Consider the following 11,578-nt stretch of genomic DNA (forward strand, 5'->3'; position numbering starts at 1 on the left):
GCCATCCAGGTGCCCCTGAGCATGCAACTCTTGATCTCAGGGTCAGGAGTTCAAGCCTCACATTAGGCATAGCATTTACTTAAAAAAAGGGGGGCGGGGGTTGGGAATGAGGCAAGTTTTCTTTAATTTCTCCACATGCTGCAGCTCTGTCCTCTGGCTTCTAGGACTCTGTTCTCCTTCAAGCCTCTATCTCTGGTTTCTCTTTTTTTGTTTTTGTTTGTGTTTAAAATGGAAGTTTATTTGCTCAGTACACTGAATAGGAAGCAAGAGCACTGTCATGACAAATATACAGAAATATGCAGATCAACATAAAAATAATTTAGTTTAAATGAAGGGGAACCTTTATTTGTTTTGTTTTATTTTTTATGGAAACCTTTTTAAATGTTATGAAAACACACTTTCAAAAATCTTTTCTTCTGTTAATTTAACTATACATCTCAATAAAAAAAAGGGTAGTGGATTAAGTGGAAGTGAGCTTGTGAATTTTTCTTAAAAATAAAATTCCAGGGAATCCCTGGGTGGCTCAGTGGTTTAGCACGTGCCTTCAGCCCAGGGTATTACCCTGGAGACCCGAGATCGAGTCCCACGTTGGGCTCCCTGCACGGAGCCTGCTTCTCCCTCTGCCTGTGTCTCTGCCTCTCTCTCTCATGAATAAATAAATAAAATCTTTTAAAAAATAAACAAATAAAACTCCAAGTCCATCAATCCATACCAGTTAAACACTCTCACTAAAATTTCCAAATAAATGCAAAATGAGATGAATCTTTTTTTGCTTAACAGGCCAGAGGAAAATGATTACTACAAATACAGCAGGCAAACTGTTAAGACTGACCAATCTAGAAAATAATACTGTACTAAATTTCAGTCTCAAATGTGCTAAATGTGGGGCACCTGGGTGGCTCAGTGGTTGAGCACCTGCCTTTGGCTCAGGTAGTGATCCAGGGTCGGTCCTGAGATCGAGTCTCACATGGGGCTCTTCACCAGGAGCTTGCCTCTCTCTCTCTCTCTCTCTCTGTCTCTCATGAATGGAAAAATAAAATCTTTAAAAAAGAAAATTGTGCTAAATGCTCGTCATTAGCACGGCATGTTTTAGTCCATGATACAGTTTAATGCCAAGACAGATCCCCATTTGTTAAGAAATACATAGATTACTGTTGCTTTTTTGGCTTTGTTTTTAAAGCCGATATACTTTCTCATACAAAGGCAGATATTTCCCAGGAGGAATTTACAGGAAGTAGTTTGGGGTACACTGGGAATATGAGGCTCTCTACCACGAAGTGCTGGGTCAAACTGAGGGAATGAGTATTTTAAAGTGTCATCTAATTCCACAATAGCAGCTGGCATCCCACAACAATAACAGTAACTGGGTGTCCTAAAAACGGTAACCACATTCTGATCCAGACACCAATGTATTACTCCGTTACAAGTTGGTGAGCTCGAGAAACCAGTGTGAGACCACTGGCATGGCTAAACGTTTCAGAAATGTCCAAATATACAGCCAGGACGAGGTAGTGAAATATCCCACCAACTACGATCATCTGGATCTAACCACTACAGATCACACAATAGGCCCTCCTGTGGAACTTCCTGTGAATGATTCAAGGCTCTCATATGATCCAGTCCACTTAGGGATCTCCATCCCTAAATGAGGAGGCCACCATGGATGCCAAATATCTGCCCATCTACTAAAGCTGTAAGTGGAAGATAATCAAATAGATCTGTAAAATATTTCCACACTTTGGCCAATTCCATACTTTCATAGACATTCATCGTAGAAGCCATATAATTGGGTAATTTGTCGGCTTTCAGTTTCTTCTCAATATTGCAGTGCGTTGTAGGCCACACACCGTTAAGACCACAAGACAGTCACAGCCTCTACTGAGTATAGCTTATGTCCACATAGTCGCCCATGAAGAGATAGTTTGTACCTGGCAATAGTCTACCAATTCTAAAGAGTTCCATAGGATCATGGGATTGGGGCAGTCTGGGTGGCTCAGCGGTTTAGCGCCACCTTCAGCCCAGGGCCTGATCCTGGAGTCCCGGGATTGTGTCCCGCATCCGGCTCCCAGCATGGAGCCTGCTTCTCCCTCTGCCTGTGTCTCTGCCTCTCTCTCTCTCTCTCTCTGTGTCTTTCATGAATAAATAAATAAAATCTTAAAAAGAAAAAAAAAGATCATGGAATTGGCCATGCATATTTCCACACAGAATAACAGGAAAATGAACCTCCTGCACTTTTGAGTCTTTTGTTAAAATTTCCTTAGCCTTTTTGCCAAGGAAAAGGGACCTACTTGATTATCATTCTCCAATCATTCAGCTGCTTGACCCACTGGTGCAGCTCCTTGGTGAATGCCTAGTCGTCCATAGTGGCCGGACCCCCTTCCCCATCATCGCCTCCTTCCCCCTTCACAGCCCGGGCACTGCTCCCTTCTCCAGCTGCTGCCAGCTTCCAGAGGCAGAGGAAGGAGTAGGGAGCAGGGAAGATGGCAGCAGCCCCCTTGCACCACCTAAGGCCAGCCTTGAGGGGGCTGCGTGAACAAGGATGCAGGCAGGTTAGACGGAGTGCCAGAGGGGTTCAGGGGTCCTCCAGGTAGTCGCCACCCTCGCCACCACTATCCCCCACCCTGGTCTCTCCCTTAGGCTTCTTCTTCTTTTTTTTTTTTTTTTTTTCCAGTTCTTTTAAAAGATTTCATCCTCTGGATGCCTGGGTGGCTCAGCAGTTGAGCATCTGCCTTCAGCCCAGAGTGTGATCCTAGGTCTAGGGACCGAGTCCCACATCAGGCTCCCTGCGAGGAGCCTGCTTCTCATTCTGCCGGTGTCTCTGCTTCTCTCTTTGTGTCTCTCATGAATAAATAAAGTCTTAAAAAAAAAAAAAAGGTTTCATCCTCTGGCCAACACAAACGTGAAAAGATGCTGAACATCACTTACCCTCAAGGAATTGCAAACCAAAACTGTAATGAGTTATTACCTCACACCTCTCAGAATGGCTAAAATCAACAACACAAGAAACAAATGTTAGAGAGGATGTGTGGAATGTGGAGAAATAAGAACCCTCCCCCTCACTGTTGGTGGGAATGCAAACTGGTGCTGCCACGGTGGAAAACAGTATGGAGGTTCCTCAAAGAGTTAAAAATAGAGCTACCTTAAGATCCAATAATTGCACTGTTTACCTAAAAAATACAAAAACACAAATTCAAAGGGATACATGCACTTCTATTTTTATTTTATTGCAGTACTAAGCTCTATTTTATTGCAGCACTATTTACAATAGCCAAATTACGGGAACAGCCCAAGTGTCCATCAAAAGATGAATGGATAAAGATGTGGTATGTATACACAATAGAATATTACTCAGCCATAAAAAAGAATGAAATCTTGCAATTTACAACAACATGGATGGATCTAGAAGGTATTATGCTAAGTGAAATAAGTCAAAGAAAGACAAATACCATATGATTTCACTCACATGTAAGAAACAAACGTGCAAAGGGGGAAAAAGGGGGAGAGGAGTAAAGGGGAAAGGGAAGATAGGGAGGGAAGGAGGGAGGGAGAGAGAGAGAGACAACACACTGCTGGTTACCAGAGGGGAGGTGGGTAGGGGGATAGGGGAAATGCATGATGGAGAGTAGGGGTGCGATTGTGGAGGTGAGTGCTGAGTAATGTATGGAACTGCTGAATCACTATATTGTACACCTGAAATTAATACAATACTATATGTTAACACCAGTGGAATTAAAATTCAAACCTTAATTTAAAAAGTTTCATCCTCAACTCTTCTTTTCCCTTCTCTCCTCAGCACCCTCAGGACTTCTATGGTTACTTTCAGCCACACCCTTCCACTCCTAATACTTTCCTGACCCTCTGGGGCTCCATTCATCCCACCTAATCTAGTCCCAAATCATTTCACATGTGAATCTTTAAAAATCGAATGAATTCTTTGGGATGCTGTTTGAACTACTCAAAAGCAGGGAAGTAAAGGAAATAATTCATTTTACAAAATTGACAAATCACTGATCTGAAAACCTAATATAGACAAAACCGCAGACTAGTTTTACTTGGAAAGAGCTGAAAACAATTTAAATATACATATACACACAAAAACCACATATAAATTGTATACATTAAACCAAACCAGCAGTACATTAAAAGAATGACACCAAAACCAAATAAGGTTTGTTTCAGGAATCAAGGAATCCAAGGATGATTCCATATTAGGAGATTTAGTAATATAAATTGATTTTATATTTTATAAGAGAGAAACATGATTGCTTTTACTATTAAAAATGCCTTGGGCAGCCCTGTGGCGCAGCGGTTTAGCGCCCCCTTCAGCCCAGGGCGTGATCCTGAAGTCCCAGGATTGAGTCCCACATCGGGCTCCCTGCATGGAGCCTGCTTCTCCCTCTGCCTGTGTCTCTGCCTCTCTCTCTCTCTCTCTCTCTCTCTGTGTGTGTGTCTTTCATGAATAAATGAATAAAATCTTTAAAAAAAAAATGCCTTTGTTGGGGCGCCTGAGTGGCTCAGTGGTTGAGCGTCTGCCTTCAGCTCAGAGCATGATCCCAGGATTCAGGATCGAGTCCCACCATCGGGCTCCTTGCAGGGAGCCTGCTTCTCCCTCTGCCTATGTCTCTGCCCCCCTCTCCATGTGTCTCTCATGAATAAATAAATAAAATATTAATAAAAATAAAAATAAAAATGCCTTTGTTAAAATTTGTACACCCATTCCTCCTTATAAACCTCTTACTAAAACCAAAATGGGGCATCTGGCTGGCTGAGTCAGTAGAGTGTGTGACTCTTGTTGTGAGTTTGAGCCCCACACTGGGTAGAGATTACTTAAAAATAAAATCCTTTAAAAAATGAAAATGAAAAAAGAAAATGAAAGGTATTCCTTTATTTTAATGAAAATATTTCTCAAAACCAAAGCCAGGATGTGGTTCATGCTAAAACACTAGAAGCATTTCTGATCAAATCAGAGGAGCTAATAGTACTAATACTATTGACTATTGCTCTAGAAGTTCCTACCAAGGCAATTAGACAAAGACTGAATTAAAATGTATAATTAATAGAAAGGAAGTTGCAAAACTGTCATTATTTATGAGCTTATGACTGTACAACTAAAAAAGAAAAAAACAACCCAGCTTAACCCTACTAGAAAAATAAAAGGTGAGTAAAGAGATTACTTAAAAATTAATATTAGGGGCACCTGGGTGGCTCAGTTGGTTAAGCGTCCAAGTCTTGATTTCTGCTCAGGTCATGATTTCAGGGTTGTGAGATCGAGCACCATTTCAGGCTCTGCGCTGGGTGTGGAGCCTGCTTAAGATTCTATCTCTCTCTCCCCTTCCATCCTCCCTCGCTTAAAAAAAATTAATATAAAAAAGCAGTATTTTATTAAAAATAACTTCTAGTTAAAAATTTAGGTCAAGATGGTAGACTGGGGGCAGCCACGGTGGCTCAGCAGTTTAGTGCTGTCTTCAGTCCAGGGCCTGATCCTGGAGATCCGGGATCGAGTCCCACGTCGGGCTCCCTGCATGGAGCCTGCTTCTCCCTCTGTCTCTGTCTCTGTCTCTCTTTGTCCTTCATGAATAAATAAATAAATAAAATCTTAAAAAAAAAAATGGTCGACTGGGCATATTTGAAAACACTACTTTCTGTGCCTAATGCATAAAATGCTGGCTAGAATATTTAAAATACTTGAGTTTTAAAATATTTTAGGGCAGCCCGGGTGACTCAGCAGTTTAGCGCCACCTTGAGCCCAGGGCCGGATCCTGGAGACCCAGGATCAAGTTCCACGTGGGGCTCCCTGAATGGAGCCTGCTTTTCCCTCTGCCTGTGTCTCTGCCTCTCTCTCTGTGTGTCTATCATGAATAAATAAAATCTTTTTAAAAAAATAAAATATTTTAATACATGTCTATAAGGCAAGGAAGGGGAGGTTCCATAGTATCAGATACATAGAGTAGTAGTTGAGGTTGCATAGCCCATACAAGGACTGGAGAGGAATACATAGTCTGTAGGGACTACGGTTAAAAATGCCAAGCCTGGTATTTATTTCTTCTTTAAAAGATTTTATTTGAGAGAGAGAGAACAAGCAGGAGGGGCACAGATGGAGGGAGAAGCAGACTCATCACAGAGCAGGGAGCCTGATGCAGGACCCAGAGATAATGACCGAGCAGACGCTTAAATGACTGAGCCACTCAGGCGCCCCCAAGCGTGGCATTTAATGAGAAGCAGGATCTGGCTGTCCATCCACAAACAGAAGTCTGAATGTCCTTCCGTTAGCCCACGTTCTTAGCTAGAAGACAGCCCTCCCAGACTGGAAACAGGAAACTGAAATCCTGAGTCCACATACATGTGGGACCTGTATTCGCAGGATGGCAAAATCCAAGCTAATCCAGTAAAATATAAAATTATCTAGAATTAGGGAACCCAAAATAGAACCTGGGCAGAGGCAACCAAATGGAGACCTTCACAAACCAAGTCAAGTAAGGAGAAATCTCTTGAGCAGAATTTATAATACAAGTGAGGAAGTCCAATGCCACTTAAGTACAATCTACATACTTAAGTAGAACTCATTCCTAAAGTAAAGCTACTAGAACAATCTAAAAGAAGTTAAAATAAATACACTTAAGATAATTGAATGAAGAAATAGCACCATTAAATGTAAACAGGAAGGAGGGGGCTCTCAGAGCAGCAGGACTGAAGCCAATAAGGTTTCCAGCCTCCCCTGGTGTCAAAATCTATGCTCTATGACCACCTCTCTGGCACACAAAACGGACAACAGGCTCTGCTGTGACGCTGTTTTCATTTCTAGCTCTGGCTCCATGAGATGGAAGGAAGGAAGCAGGAAGGAGAGAAAGGCAAAGACCCATGGAAGCCATGAAAAAAGTGTATGATCACATGGGGCGGGCCCAAAGTCACTGCCCAAGAAAATTGAGCCCTTTCCAAAACACCACTTATTTCTTTTTTCATGTGGAATATTAAGAAAAATCAGGTTGGTAGTGCAGGTAAGAGTATGGACACTCCATTTTCAGGACCTTTTTAATAAATAAATAAATAAATAAATAAATAAATAAATAAATAAATAAATAAATAAATTTTTTTAAGGTTTTACTTAATTATTCATGAGACACAGAGAGAGGCAGAGACACAGGCAGAGGGAGAAGCAGGCTCCATGCAGGGACCCCGACTTGGGACTCGATCCCGGGTCTCCAGGATCACACCCTGGGCTGAAGGCAGTGCTAAACCGCCGAGCCACCCAGGGATCCCAGGACCTTTTTTTAAAGTGCTTGTCTAGGAAACCAATAGCTTATCATTATTAGACTCCACTTAGCTAGCAGGCTTTTGGAACTAATAGACTATTACCTGCCATCTCAGCAGCTTGCCAAGTTGGGCCAAGCCTGAACTCAAGACAGCATGGCTGGGTCAGAGTAGGTGACTCTTGATCTTCAGGGTTGTGAGTTTGACTCTTATGTGGGGGTAGAGGTTACTCAAAAAAAAAAAAAAAAAAAAAGGGCTCCAACCAAGTACCCTGCTGTCTCTAAGGGACCACCAGTTTTCCAGGTCTCACCAATGTGACCCTCCAATTACTGAGTGCCTGCCTCCAGCCTGGAGCTGAGGAGAGTAAACAGGGCTGTAGGTCTTCGGCATCAGGGACAGCTTCCTGGAGGAGGGGACGCTAGCTGCTAAGTGGAAGGCATTTCCAGGTGATAATTGGGAGAGGGTCTTGAAGGGTCTTATGGGAGCAGCCTGTGGGTGAAGGCAGAGGGAAGGAGTACAATACAGAGAATTGCCAGTTCAGACAGGCTGGATGGGGAAGTGTAATGAGACGGGGGGAAGCACTTATGGTCTCTTAAAAATTTCTATTGCCTGGAATTAATTTTTAAACTTGTTTTGTCTGTCTCTTGAGCCCATGCAATTTTTTAAATTAAAATTTCCCTAATGAGACTATAAATTCTTGGATGGCAGAGAGTTTGACGTAGTTATCTTTCTTCCCAGCAGAGCCCTATCCGTGTCTGGAGAGACCTACTGCCAGGCAGCCATGCTCAAATCTGGTATCACTGGAAGCACGAACAGAGGATGATGATGAATGTTGTTGAAGACCCATGAGCTTTCTGCCCCTGGTGTACCCTGGCTCTGCTTGCAACACAGATTCTTCTGGTCCTAAGGCCCTGACAGAGGTAAGAGAGGCCCTGGGGCTGGAGTGGGCAGCACCACACCCCCATCGACCTGGATGAGGCAGCAAGATTCTTGCTTTTGAGATTCACCTCCTGCATCCAATTGCTGCTGTGTTACTTTCTTAACAGTTTGCTTGCGGAGTTCATAATTTTTCAGAGTGGATCTGGGGGGAATCCACATGTTCTTGGGAACTATTGAATTTTGTTTTAAATTTGGAGAAGATGAGGGAAAAAGCCTACTAGAAGCATCTTGTAGGGTCTCCTCCTCAGTATCCGAGCTGCTTCTGTCTTGGCACACTGAGAGAAGGTTTCTAAGTTGATGTGAAGAGAGAAATGCCCCGTGAGAATTAGGTCTCTCCCAAAGGCAGGCATAATTCTAGACAGCCTGTTCATAATCATGCTGTGAACCACTATTCAATTCCAGAAGACCAACATTGTGCATATGGCTATATTAATGTTTTTAATTTCACTAGCTTTGCAGCTTTCTCTGTAATTCACATGCAAGTGTGTTTCCATTTCTTAGTGGTAGAAGAGCTGTAAGCCCAAGGAGTTTAAATAAGCACAAAGCCTAGCAGAAGTAACTTTATAACAGAAAATTCTGTAACCAAATTTTTTTCTTTCTAAGCCAAGCAAATCTGTGAGGCCTTTGACCTTCAAGGAGGGGGGTGGTGCTGCTGCTGGAACCTCAAGCAGCCTATTGGTTCCAAGGCCTGAGTCAGCGCAGACAGCCGGCCTGGCTACCTGGCACATCCATGTCACCTTGACTGCACACCCTACTCACTGGAGTATCTGGCCCACCAACTGGTACATCCTGGAGACCACAGCTTCTAAGACCTTCTTTATGGCCTGTCCCCACACAGATGAGGTGGTAGGCTGCCAATATTATCTCCATTACAGGCTATTGTTAAGTGTTACAGCTAAAGCCATTTTGGTTATCCCTCCTTCCACAAAATAGGAAGACTTGAAACTTTGCCTCTTTTATTTGCAAGTCCAAATTTTGTTTGGATAGCATGTCAGAATTAATAAAAAGACAACTGCTGATCTCATTATTAAGTGGGGATGGGACAGGCCAGCTTTTACCATATGAACTGTACTCAGAATCTAGTTCAGACTTTTAAGGAAATCATTCACCCACCGGAAAAAAAAAAGACTAAAATCATGAAGGCGGGCAAGAAATTTCAGAGAAGTGATACACACTCTCTTTATAGTACCCATGACTGTTCAAATTATAACAGATTTATTCTAAAAGCTCTGGAGTAGATAAAAGTGTTGCTTACTTAGTAATCCCTACACCCAATGTGGGGCTCAAACACGTGACCCTGAGATCAAGAGTCACCTGCTATCCTGACTGAGCCAGCCAGGGGCCCCAGAAATGCTGCTTACTTAGATGTTGGTCTACTTAAAGTAGTTCTGATGAATACTGGGGAGGGCAGGGGGGGTGTTGGTCATCTAGACTTGCTTAAAACTTCAATTTGTGCCTATACAAGTTACAGTATAGTCTTTCATGTTTCAAATTTATTATGGAGTTCTCTTGCTTATTCTCTTTAAACCTTACAATATGCAACAACTATGAAGGATTAATCATCTTGGTACAAAACTAAAAAAAAAAAAAAAAATTTCACAAGGGTTTCCACTTCTGAATTATACTATTATCTCAAAAGTTTAAATACGGTGACCTACTGCTATTGTCCTAACTGTTCAGTATATCAGCAATTCCCTCCTGTGCTTATTAGGAGGGTGAATCCTTAAACTTTTTGCTAGAGCGACACCTGGGTGGCTCAGCAATGGAGTCCCTGCCTTCGGCCCAGGGGGAGATCCTGGAATTCTGGGATCAGGTCCCAGGATCAGGCTCCCTGCAGGGAGCCTGCTTCTCTCTCTGCATCTCATGAATAAATAAATCTTTAAAAATAAAATTTCTACTAGAATTGGGGTGTCATCATGACTAAAGTGGCAAACAGCAGATGGAGATAAGCTTCAAGTGATAGTCATTTTTTTGCTACATCTTAGCTCTGATGATTAAAAAAATCAATTCTGTGTAAAACCAAAATGAGTAAGAGAAACAGGGAAGGAAAAGTCATGCAGTTATCTTAATAAAGACTGGAGGGATCTCTGGGTGGCTCAGCAGTTTAGCGCCTGTCTTTGGCCCAGGGCCTGATCCTGGAGTCCCGGGATCGAGTTCCGCATCAGGTTCCCTGCGGAGCCTGCTTCTTCCTCTGCCTGTGTCTCTGCTTCTCTCTCTGTGTGTCTCTCATGAATAAATAAAATCTTAAAAAAAAAAAAAAAAAGACTGGAAACACTGGGGTAAGTCTGCTTACCAGTCAAGGGCTAGGGTTTTGTATTTCCTTTGAAGAACTTAAGCTGATAAAATCTGTGGCTCTGACACATGGACAAGAATATTCCTTTAACCTTGGGGTGGCAGGTGTAACAAATCTGTTGGCTCCTCAAAAAACTTTCCTGAATCTGGAAACCATCAGCTTACACTGAGAAGCCTGGCCTTTGCCTTCACAGTGGAAACCTTAAAAGTAAGGACTGTATGAAGAATCCAGCCCACAGTTAACTCTACTCCAGCAAATGAGAATGCTCCATAGTGCAATACCTTGATGCATTCTGCTGTTCCTGTGTTGAACATTTAACAGTTCACATGAAAAAAAATTTCGAGGCATAATTGACATGTAATGTAACACTGTAGAAGTCCAAGGTGTGTATCGGTGTATATTACCTCTTACAAAGGTAAAAATAATCTTTCTGTATTTAATTTGTATTTTTTTATGGGGTCTTCTTCCTGTTTTTACTACCTCCTTCTTTATCCTAATATCTTCTCATTTAATTCCACTCTTTTTTTTTTTTAAAGATTTTATTTATTTATTGAGATACAGAGGGAGAGAGAGGCAGAGTGTCACACAGGCAGAGGGAGAAGCAGGCTCCACGCAGGAAGCCCCATGTGGGACTCGATCCTAGGTCTCCAGGATCTCGCCCCGGGCTGCAGGCGGCGCTAAACCGCTGCGCCACCGGGGCTGCCCTCTTTTTTTTTTTTTTTTTTTAAAGATTTATTTATTCATGAAAGACATAAAGAGGCAGAGACATGGGCAGAGGGAAAAGCAGGCTCCCTGTGGGGAGCCAGATATGGGATTCCATCCCACAACCCCAGGATCATGTCCTGAGCCAAAGGCAGATGCCCCCAGGCATCTCTCATTTAATTCCATTCTTAAAGCATTTACCACATGGGTGCCTGGGTGGCTCAGTAGGTTGAGCGCCCAACTCTTGGTTTGGCTTAGTAGTGATCTGAAGGCTGTGGAGTTGTGAGGTTGAGCCCCAAGCTGGGCTCTGGGCTCAGCACTGAGCCTGCTTGTCCCTTTCTCTCTGTTCCTTTGCTTGCTTGAGTGTACAAGCATGCACTCTGTAGTAAAATCTTA

At 42.7% G+C, this 11,578-nt stretch overlaps 1 pseudogene; it reads right to left on the minus strand.

The window, feature by feature from the left end:
- Window positions 1–1,089: 1,089 nt before the first annotated feature.
- LOC112647569 (serine/threonine-protein phosphatase 2A catalytic subunit beta isoform-like) lies at window positions 1,090–2,362 on the minus strand (annotated as a pseudogene).
- Window positions 2,363–11,578: the final 9,216 nt, after the last annotated feature.

Source organism: Canis lupus, chromosome 5, assembly GCF_003254725.2.
Source record: "Canis lupus dingo isolate Sandy chromosome 5, ASM325472v2, whole genome shotgun sequence".
Lineage (NCBI taxonomy): Eukaryota > Metazoa > Chordata > Mammalia > Carnivora > Canidae > Canis > Canis lupus.